A 10,495-nucleotide genomic window follows, 5' to 3' on the forward strand; every position below is an offset into this window, starting at 1 on the left:
GTAGAACCTTCTTCATTGTTGTTATTAATAGATTGAGAATCTGAGCCTACATTCTTTTTCATAAAAATATATGTATAGAAAAATTCATTTTCATCAAAAGAAACATGTCAAATTATATAAATTTTGCCACTTGGTGATAAGCATTTATGTAACACCCTACCACACAGAGCTTTACACCTAGGATGTAAAACAAAGGTGGTGAGGCGCTACGACTTCTAAAAATAAAAACTTATACATATAATATAGTTGAAGAAGATTTATTCTAGGAGCCTTTGAAGAAAAGTTAAAATCGAAAATGGTAAAATGAAATGCGCAACACTCGCAACACGTAAATGGTAAATGGAAAGGATAAGAGAAGCTAACATAGATATAACCGGAAAGAGTTCCAAGGTACAAATGTCAAAGCTCAAGACTCGGCTCGCGAAGATAAACCAGCCTGAGCACATAAGTGTATATACATATACATATATATATATATGAGAACACAAAATAAGCCCAAATAATAGAGTTACAAGTCCTATTTCTCCATCATAGTCTCTAAGAGAAAGTTAATACATTAAATACATAAGCAGTGGAGATAAAAGTATCTACATATATACATATATCCAAAATAAAGACCCCAAAGACAAGGATCTCCGCTATCAGGAGATTCTAGCATGCCTCAGCGAGGTGACACCTGACCTGCATCTGAAAACCACAAATATCCGTATAGAATGAGAACCAGGGGTTCTCAGTGTGGTAAAGGTGCCACGTACATAAGATATAAGGTCCTGGGAATGCCAGAGGCAATCCTAGAACGCTGACACTCAGATTATAAAACTTAAAGAACTAAAACAGAAACCATGAATCAGAGTGGTTCTCTAAGGCTTTCTAAACTTAACCAATTCCTTAAATCTAACAAAACTTAAACTAGAACCCTAAATCTCTCTGCCTTTCCTTCGTTCCTCCATCTCCAGTGAAATTACAGATACAAACAAGTAGACAATGGCAAATATAGGTAGAATACAGGTAATACAAATAACAAATATAACAAATAGCATTTTATAATCACTTAGGCAATCCCAATTAATGCACAAACAAGCAATTCAAATAATATGCACATGATGCATGCCTGTCCTATGGCTGATGAGTCTCATCTATCGGTTATCAAGCCAACCCGACAAGTCCGGCTGCTAAACCCAGGACTGTCCCCCGTCGCGCATCCCCATGAGTCTATGCATAGCTTTTTCTCTTCTCATTCATGATTCATATAAATATATATAAAACTTTACTTAATGGGGGTTAACCTTCCCAGGAATTTATAAGTACCCGGTCACCTCTTACGACATAGGGTCAATAGAGTATCGAGTCTCAACCTGGAACACATGGTGGCAAGCCAGGATACTTTATCCAGGAAAACTCGTATCTCAGATAATCATTTCACATTCATTCATAAACATTTTCATAATCATTCATTATGGCTGTAGTGTCACTTATACATCATATGTTTGAATCTTTATACATAGTTTATCATAACCCGGAGCAAGTTGGGTGAAACCACAACCCTTACATCTACCTGGGGAGCCTCTATACTAACCAACCAGGAGCAAGCTGGGCGAAACCACAACCCTTGCATCTACCTAGGAGGTACGTTATCATATGCCCAGGAGGAACAAATGAGGGGATCCTAACCTCCCACCATCTCGCTGGGGGCGATTCTACAATACCAGAAGGAACAAGGAAGGGGATCCTCACCTTCCACCATCTCCTAGGGTCGCACTTTCAAGAAAGAGTGCTCAAATGCAACGTTTGTTCCTTTCTTTTGCCAGTTTCATAATTTAAGAAATATATATACATATATTTGTGCCATCTATCTTCTCATACCTAATTCATCGCTTTTCCAACCATACTTCATTCCCAAGATACTTCTTTTCCCCTAGCTTCATCTCATTACTAGACCTATCACTAAGATCTAGGGTTAAAAGAGTGGAAATAGATATTTAGAGGTTTGAAATTAAACTTTAAAACACAAATACAAGTTTGCTAAAACAGGGGACACGCGTACGCGTGGGCGTGCATTTTGCCTTGCTCACATACGCGAGATGCCCAACTCGAAAGAGTTGGTTGTGTCGTGTGTAGGTGGTGTAACGACCCAATTTTCAATATGTCTAGATCATACCGGAAACTGAGCGCTACCAATTTGTCTTCCTAATTATTATCTATTATTTATCATATGAGCCTGATTCGTTGTTAAACGCGTAGTTAATTTGCGTGGTGTATTTTTTTTTTTGAAAACGTTTGGATTAATAGACAGAATCATTTATAATCAATTCACAAGTAATAACAGATAAAACAGTTATAAACAACCACACAAAAATACATCACAAGTAGTTGACAACATTCGGTGATTCAGCCTTTATTAGCATATAGACTGTTAGTTAGAACACCCCTAGATATAGCTAAATAATATCTATATACATATATATATACATACAACATCCCAGGTCCTGACATGTTCAAGAGGTCCCTAAGCTAGCACCTAGGCTAGCCTAGACTCTATACTCACCTAGTCCTTCTAAACTACTAAAGCGAGGGAAAGTACGTTCTAGGTCTTCAAAACTCAAGTCAAGTGAAACGTCATCAAAAGATAGAATATCATCTACTACTCCTCTACACGATCATACTTTTCCATAGGACATCTCTCTGGTACCTCATGAAGTAGCCACACAATAGGAATTTCGTACACAGGATTTAGGTTAAAGTGCGCATACGAACGGGGTACAGACGTTGGCTGGTCTCACAGTATATACATATAATCAGAGAACGATATTCACCCTAGACTCAAAAGACTGCCTAGAGTGGAATCCCTTTTTGTGTACAATCATCAGCGAACTACGGAAAGGAACTCTTACTTCCATCTGAAGGGAAAAGGGAGAGAGAAGGGGTAAGAACTGGGGAGTTCTTAGTAGGGCCGGGGTTATTAGTTACGTTCATTTATTTGGGGTCGATTAGTAGACGAATAACATAATATAGCGAAGCAGTAAATAGAAGATAAAGATAGAAAGAGAAAGTAGAGAGAACAGAAAGCAGAACACAAACAAAAGAATACAAGAAAATAAAGCACAGAAATAGCATACGAGCAGACAAACATAAAGAAGTAGATCACACACAGAAAGGAATGCAACAGAGAATGATGCGCAGACAAGAATGATGCATGTCTAGCCCTAGCGCAGGCCATGAGCTCATGTGTCGGTTGGCTGCCCGCAATCCCGACATTTATCCGGTCACGAGTAATCCTGATTTCCCGAATACGATTTTCCGTTCCTAAATAAATGCGCATATAATAATAGCCGCTCATTTGAGACAGCCTCTGCTTACTGCAGGAAAATATATATATATATACTCTGCTCTGCTCTGGGGAAGCGAAAAATGGCTGTAGGTAACTTAGTTTCCCTACAGAGGCTCTGGGTTGCATTAAGCAACTAATATATATTGAATATAGCTCTGGGTTGCATTAAGCAACTAATATATATATAAATATAGCTCTGGGTTGCATCAAGCAACTAATATATATATATTAGTTGCTTGATGCAACCCAGAACTATATTTTTATATATATATATATATATATTAGTTGCTTGATGCAACCCAGAGCTATATTTATATATATATATATTAGTTGCTTAATGCAACCCAGAGCTATATATATATATAGCTCTGGGTTGCATTAAGCAACTAATATATATATATATATAAATATAGCTCTTTATTATATTACTCTTCTCTTTATATCTCTTTACTCTGTTCTGGTTTTTCTTTTCTCTGTATCTCTTTACTCTGTTTTAATTACTCTGTTCTCTGTATCTCTTTTCTCTTCTCTGATTACTCTTTTCATCTGTATCTATTACTCTTTTTCTCTTTATCTCTTTACTTTACTCTGGTTACTCTGTTTTTTGTGTTTCTCTACTCTGCTCTGATTTCTCTGCTTAACGTATGTATTTAAAGTTTATGTAAATTTCGGTATGAATAGTTCGCCTGTCCCAAGTATAGGTTCATTAAGTCTATACTGAAACAGTTTAACTTTTCATATAATACCTAACCCTAGTCGCAACTCAAGGACTAACTATGTTGCCCTAGTTCGTTCACTAATTTCTGTCTGTTTTTCTGTTATTAAAATCTTACAGACTTTTCTTTAGTCTTTATCTTTTCTTCAACTTTTTATCTTTCTTTTATCTTTGCCTCACTAATATGTTCTTACCACTCCCTAAGTGTTTTATGAAGGTAATTATGAGATTCTGCGCTTAAAGTTGTCTTTCTAAAGCTTTTACAGAAAACTGCCTTTTTCGCATTATTTTATTATTTTTATTAAAATATTATTTTTAATTAAATATTATTATTTATTATTTTATTATTAGATTTTCGAAAATTAACTTTACTTTAACCTTTAACCTTTAAAATTCACTTTTTACCACCCATAACTTTTAATATTTCTACTTTTACCACCCTAACTTTTGAAAATTACAAAATAACCCCCCAAACACCAAAATATTTACTTCCTTGCCCTTTTATGGATCAAAAAGGTGTTCTTCATTGTTCTTCACCACACTCAAAGTGTTTTTCGTGTTCTTCGTAAATTCTTCAGATTCTTTCTTTGTTTTTACCCGTTTTTCAGTCTTTTCAGCAACCGATTTTTACCATAATTCAAAATAAATTTCCAGCCACTAAAACCCCATCTTTTCTACATGATTTTAACAAAAATTGAACCTCAATTTAAGCTCTAGGGTTTTGTTTTCCAGCAGCCACAAGAACACACATTCATAGCTTGAATTTCATCAAATTTCATCAAATTTTCACCAAAATTTCAACAAGAATTACTCATACAAACAATCAATTTCAAGCACAGCCAAACCATATCATAATCACCAAACTAAAACACAATCAATCATGATTAAATTCGTCAATCCCTACCTGGTTTTGCTGCTCCTAATTCGGTTAAACTTTCAGGTGGTCCTTAAGCACTTTTTCCTCCTAAATCACATCAAGAACAACTTTAAATCCAAAAACTCTCAACTGACCAAATCTCACTCAGTATGTTAGGAAGAGATATCTCACCTTATACTTGCTGGAAATTCACGTTTCTTGGCCCTCAAGTCAAGTTAAGCATGATTCCTAAGGAAGAACATCAAGAAAACACATGTTTTGCATGGTTTTCCTTGAAAACCGAATTGAAATGGGAGGGAGACAGCCATCTCACCTTATTTCCATCCTTGATAAGTTACATGATTATGTAGAGGAAGAAGAGAGGATCATTTGGTGAAATCGGAGTTTTGATTTGAGTTTTAGTTCAGAAGAAATCAAGCTTTGAAGATTAAGTGTTCATGAAAGTTTCTCTCTTTTCTCTCTTGTTATTTTCGGCCAAAATGATGAAATGAGACAGCCTTGGAGGTCTTGGGGGTGTAAGGTGAGTTGTGATTGGTTGGCTTGGAGGTGGATTAAAATAATTTTAAAATATCTCTGGTGTACAACTACTAAAACTAGGTGTACCGGAACACTCGTAAAAACATCTCTAAAAATTATTTTCTGAGCTACTAGCATAAATGACACAAGTAACATATTTATTATGAGAATAGAACATGTATAATGAGGCCTTAGCATTGCTAAATTCATCAGAGAGTGCTGGTGCTAAGCTGCACCAGTAAACCGTAAACCCAGTTAAACCGATTTTCTGTTTTTAACAAAAACAGACCAGGTAACCTTATAATATCATTCAAGAATTTTCTAATACTAATATAATGATAATATTATACTATTATCTCTCTCCTCTGATGAATCGAGTCTGGTTTGTCAAATAGAGACTATTTACGAAAATCAGAATCAAAACTGCCAACCAATACGGTTCAAAAACTAGGTTCTTCGCGATTGCATTATTGAGCTTGCCTCAAAGGAGGTTCTAGCTTAAGGATGACATATTGATAATGAGGATTGAGATGCTTGATGATATAGCAGAGGTGTTCCCTTTACTAATCTTCTGGAGAAATCCGCACTTTCAGAAAAGATCTCATGTACTCGAAAATCAGGGTTGTTACAGGTGGTCGCGTGTGCAGCCCTTCAAAAATCACTGCCTGTTGATGAGCAGATAATTTATACGCTTTTTGGCATTGTTTTTAGTATATTTTAGTTAGTTTTTATTATGTTTTTATTAGTTTTTAAATAAAAATCACATTTCTGGACTTTACTATGAGTTTGTATGTTTTTCTGTGTTTCAGGTATTTTTTTGCTGAAATTGAGGGACCTGAGCAAAAATCTGATTCAGAGGCTAAAAAAGGACTGCAGATGCTGTTGGATTCTGACCTCCCTACACTTGAAGTGAATTTTCTAGAGCTACAGAAGCCCAATTGGTACGCTCTTAATTGCGTTGGAAAGTAGACATCCTAGGCTTTCCAGAAATATATAATAGTCTATATTTTGCCTGAGATTTGATGGCCCAAACAGACGTTCCAAGTTAGCTTAAGAATTTTGGCGTCAAAACGCCAGAACTGGCACAAAAGCTGGAGTTAAACGCCCAAACTGTCACAAAAGCTGGCGTTTAACTCCAAGAAAAGTCTCTACACATGGAAGCTTCAATGCTCAGCCCAAGCACACACCAAGTGGGCCCGGAAGAAGATTTCTGCATTAATTACCTATTTCTGTAACCCTAGGCTACTAGTCTTCTATAAATAGGACCTTTTGCTATTGTATTTTCATCTTTGAATCATGTTTTGATGATTGAACCCTCTTTGGGAGGCTGGCCATTTGGCAATGCCTAGACCTTTTGTTCTTATGTATTTTCAACGGTGGAGTTTCTACACACCATAGATTAAGGTGTGGAGCTCTGCTGTTCTTCATGAATTAATACAATTACTATTGTTTTTCTATTCAATTCAAGCCTACTTCTTCTCTAAGATATTCATTCGTTCTTCAACTTGATGAATGTGATGATTCGTGACACTCATCATCATTCTCACCTATGAACATGTACCTGACAACCACCTCTGTTCTACTAGCAATGGCTTGAATGCGTATCTCTTGGGTTTCTAATCTAAAATTGGAACCTTCGTGGTATAGGCTAGAATTATTGGCGGTCATTCTTGAGATCCGGAAAGTCTAAACCTTGTCTGTGGTATTCCGAGTAGGATCTGGGAAAGGATGACTATGACGAGCTTCAAACTCACGATTGTTGGGCGTGTGACAGACGTAAAAGGATCAATGGATCCTATTCCAACATGATCGAGAACTGACAGATGATTAGCCGTGCGGTGACAGCACATTTGGAACATTTTCACTAAGAGGACGGGAAGTAGCCATTGACAACGGTGATGCCCAACATAAAGCTTGCAATGGAAAGGAGTATGAATGGTTGGAAGAAGGCAATAGGAAAGCAGAGGTTCAAAAGGAACAAAGCATCTTCATACGCTTATCTGAAATTCCTACCAATGAATTACATAAGTATCTCTATCTTTATTCTATGTTTTATTCATCTTTTAATTATCAATCCTCTATTCCCATTTGAATCTGCCTGACTGAGATTTACAAGATGACCATAGCTTGCTTCAAGCCGACAATCTCCGTGGGATCGACCCTTACTCACGTAAGGTATTACTTGGACGACCCAGTGCACTTGCTGGTTAGTTGTGCGGAATTGTGACAAAGTGTGATTCACGTTTGAGAGCTCCAAGTCTTTGGCGCCATTGTTGATGATCACAATTTTGTGCACCAAGTTTTTGGCGCCGTTGCCGGAGATTGTTCGAGTTTAGACAACTGACAGTTCATCTTGTTGCTTAGATTAGGTACTTTTCTTTTTTATTTTTCAAAATTTTTAAGAATGAATTCTAGAGTTTCAAGGTGATGTTCTTATCATCACAAAAGCTTATTGATTCTCATCAATTTAGCTGCTGAATGTAATGTCCTGCTGAAGCTTAGCTAGCCATGTCTAATCTTTTTAGACTGAAGCTTTAGACTAACATTGCATGATTCCTGGAATTCTTATTAAAAGTTTTGAATCTATTTATTCTCTTTTCCATATAATTTTCGAAAAATCACAAAAAAATTTATAAAATCATAAAATCAAAAATATTTTTATGTCTCTTATTTGAGTCTAGTGCCTAATTTTTAAGTTTAGTGTCAATTGCATGTTTCTATTCTTCTTGCATTTTTCAAATATATGCTATGTTCTTCATTGATCTTCAAGTTGTTCTTGATGATTTCCTAGCTCTGATCTTTAAATTCTCTTGTTTTGTGTGTTTTGTTGTTTCTTACATGCATTTTCAAATTGTTATAGTCCTTAGTATACAAACTTCTAAGTTTGGTGTCTTGCATGCATTGTTTATTTGATCTTAGTTGCATTTTTTATTGTTTCTCATCATTAAAAATTGAAAAATATTTTCAAAATTGTGTCTTTTTAAGTCAATAATACAGAGAATTGAAGATTCAGAACATTCAGCAGAGGAATTAAACAGAAAAAGCTGGGCGTTCAAAACGCCCAGTGAAGAAGGAAAACTGGCGTTTAAACGCCAGCCAGGGTACCTAGCTGGGCGTTTAACACCCAAAAAGGTAGCATTTTGGGCGTTAAATGCCAGAATGGATACCATTCTGGGCGTTTAACGCCAGGAGGACACTAGAGGGAAGATTTTGTTTTTAATTCAAATTTTTTTTTTCAAATCTTCATAATTTTTCAAAATCAAATCTTTTTCAAATCATATCTTTTCAATCATATCTTTTCAAAATCAATTTCTTTTCAATTTTTTTATTTATTACTATTTTCGAAAATCCTTGCTACAATTAATAATTTAATTCAAAATTTTCTAGTTGTTACTTGCCTATTAAGAAAGGATCAAAAGTTTTAATTCTAGAATCATATCTTCTAATTTCTTGTTAGTCAAGTAATCAACTTTAATTTTAAAACTTTCTCTTTTTAATTTGATTTTCAATCATATCTTCTCAATCATATCTTTTCAATCACATCTTTTTCAACATTAAGTTTCAATCATATCTTTTTTATTTCTAATTTCAAAATCTTTTTCAAAAATCACTTAATTTCTTTCCCAATCTTAATTTTCGAAAAACCTTTACCAAATTTTCAAAATTTCTTTTAATTTCAAAAATTCTTCCCCTCTTCTCATATCCTTCTATTTAAGGACTAACACTCCTCCACTATCAACAATTCAAACTCTATCCCTCTTGATAAGTTCGAATTCTTCTCTTTCTACCTCCTCCTTCTATTTTTCTTTTCCTCTGACACCTCAAGGAATCTCTATACTGTGACATAGAGGATTCCATACTTTCTTCTTCTCTCTTTCATATGAGCAGGAGTAAGGACAAAGATATTCTGGTTGAGGCTGATCCTGAACCCGAAAGGACCTTGAAGAGAAAGCTGAGAGAAGCTAAAGTACAACTCTCTATAGAGGACCTAACAGAGCTTTTCAAACAAGAAGAAGCCATGGCAGCCAAAAACACCAACAATGCAAGGAAGGTACTTGGTGACTTTACTGCACCTACTCCTGACTTCTATGGGAGAAGCATCTCTATCCCTGCCATTGGAGCAAACAATTTTGAGCTTAAGCCTCAATTAGTTTCTCTAATGCAACAGAATTGCAAGTTTCATGGACTTCCATTGGAAGATCCTCATCAGTTCTTAGCTGAATTCTTGCAAATCTGTGACACTGTCAAGACTAATGGGGTTGATCCCGAGGTCTACAAGCTTATGCTTTTTCCCTTTGCTATAAGAGACAGAGCTAGAACATGGTTGGATTCACAACCTAAAGAAAGCCTGAACTCTTGGAAAAAGCTAGTTAATGCCTTCTTGGCAAAGTTCTTTCCACCTCAAAAATTGAGCAAGCTTAGAGTGGAAGTCCAAACCTTCAGACAGAAGGAAGGTGAATCCCTCTATGAAGCATGGGAAAGATACAAGCAATTGATCAGAAGGTGTCCTTCTGACATGCTTTCAGAATAGAGCATCATAGGTATCTTCTATGATGGTCTGTCTGAACTGTCCAAAATGTCATTGGATAGCTCTGCTGGAGGATCTCTTCATCTGAAGAAGACGCCTGCAGAAGCTCAGGAACTCATTGAAATGGTTGTAAATAACCAATTCATGTACACCTCTGAAAGGAATCCTATGAATAATGGGACAAATCAGAAGAAAGAAGTTCTTGAGATTGATACTCTGAATGCCATACTGGCTCAGAACAAAATATTGACTCAACAAGTCAATATGATTTCTTAGAGTCTGTCTGGAATGCAAGCAGCAACAGGCAGTACCAAAGAAGCTTCATTTGAAGAAGAAGCTTATGATCCTGAGAACCCAGCAATGGAAGAGGTGAATTACATGGGAGATTCCTATGGAAACACTTACAATCCTTCATGGAGAAATCATCCAAATCTCTCATGGAAGGACCAACAGAGGCCTCAACAAGGCTTCAATAACAATAATGGTGGAAGAAATAGGTTTAGCAATAGCAAGCCTTTTCCATCATCTTCT

General features: G+C 36.0%; 1 non-coding gene across 1 annotated transcript; it reads right to left on the reverse strand.

Moving 5' to 3' along the window:
- Positions 1-9,850: 9,850 nt before the first annotated feature.
- On the reverse strand, positions 9,851-9,958 carry LOC148546328 (small nucleolar RNA R71). The gene has a single exon (XR_015900428.1). It is a non-coding gene; the product is annotated as a small nucleolar RNA R71 (small nucleolar RNA).
- Positions 9,959-10,495: the final 537 nt, after the last annotated feature.

Source organism: Arachis ipaensis, chromosome B9 (assembly GCF_059453495.1).
Source record: "Arachis ipaensis isolate K30076 ecotype BB chromosome B9, ASM5945349v1, whole genome shotgun sequence".
NCBI classification, from domain to species: Eukaryota; Viridiplantae; Streptophyta; class Magnoliopsida; order Fabales; family Fabaceae; genus Arachis; species Arachis ipaensis.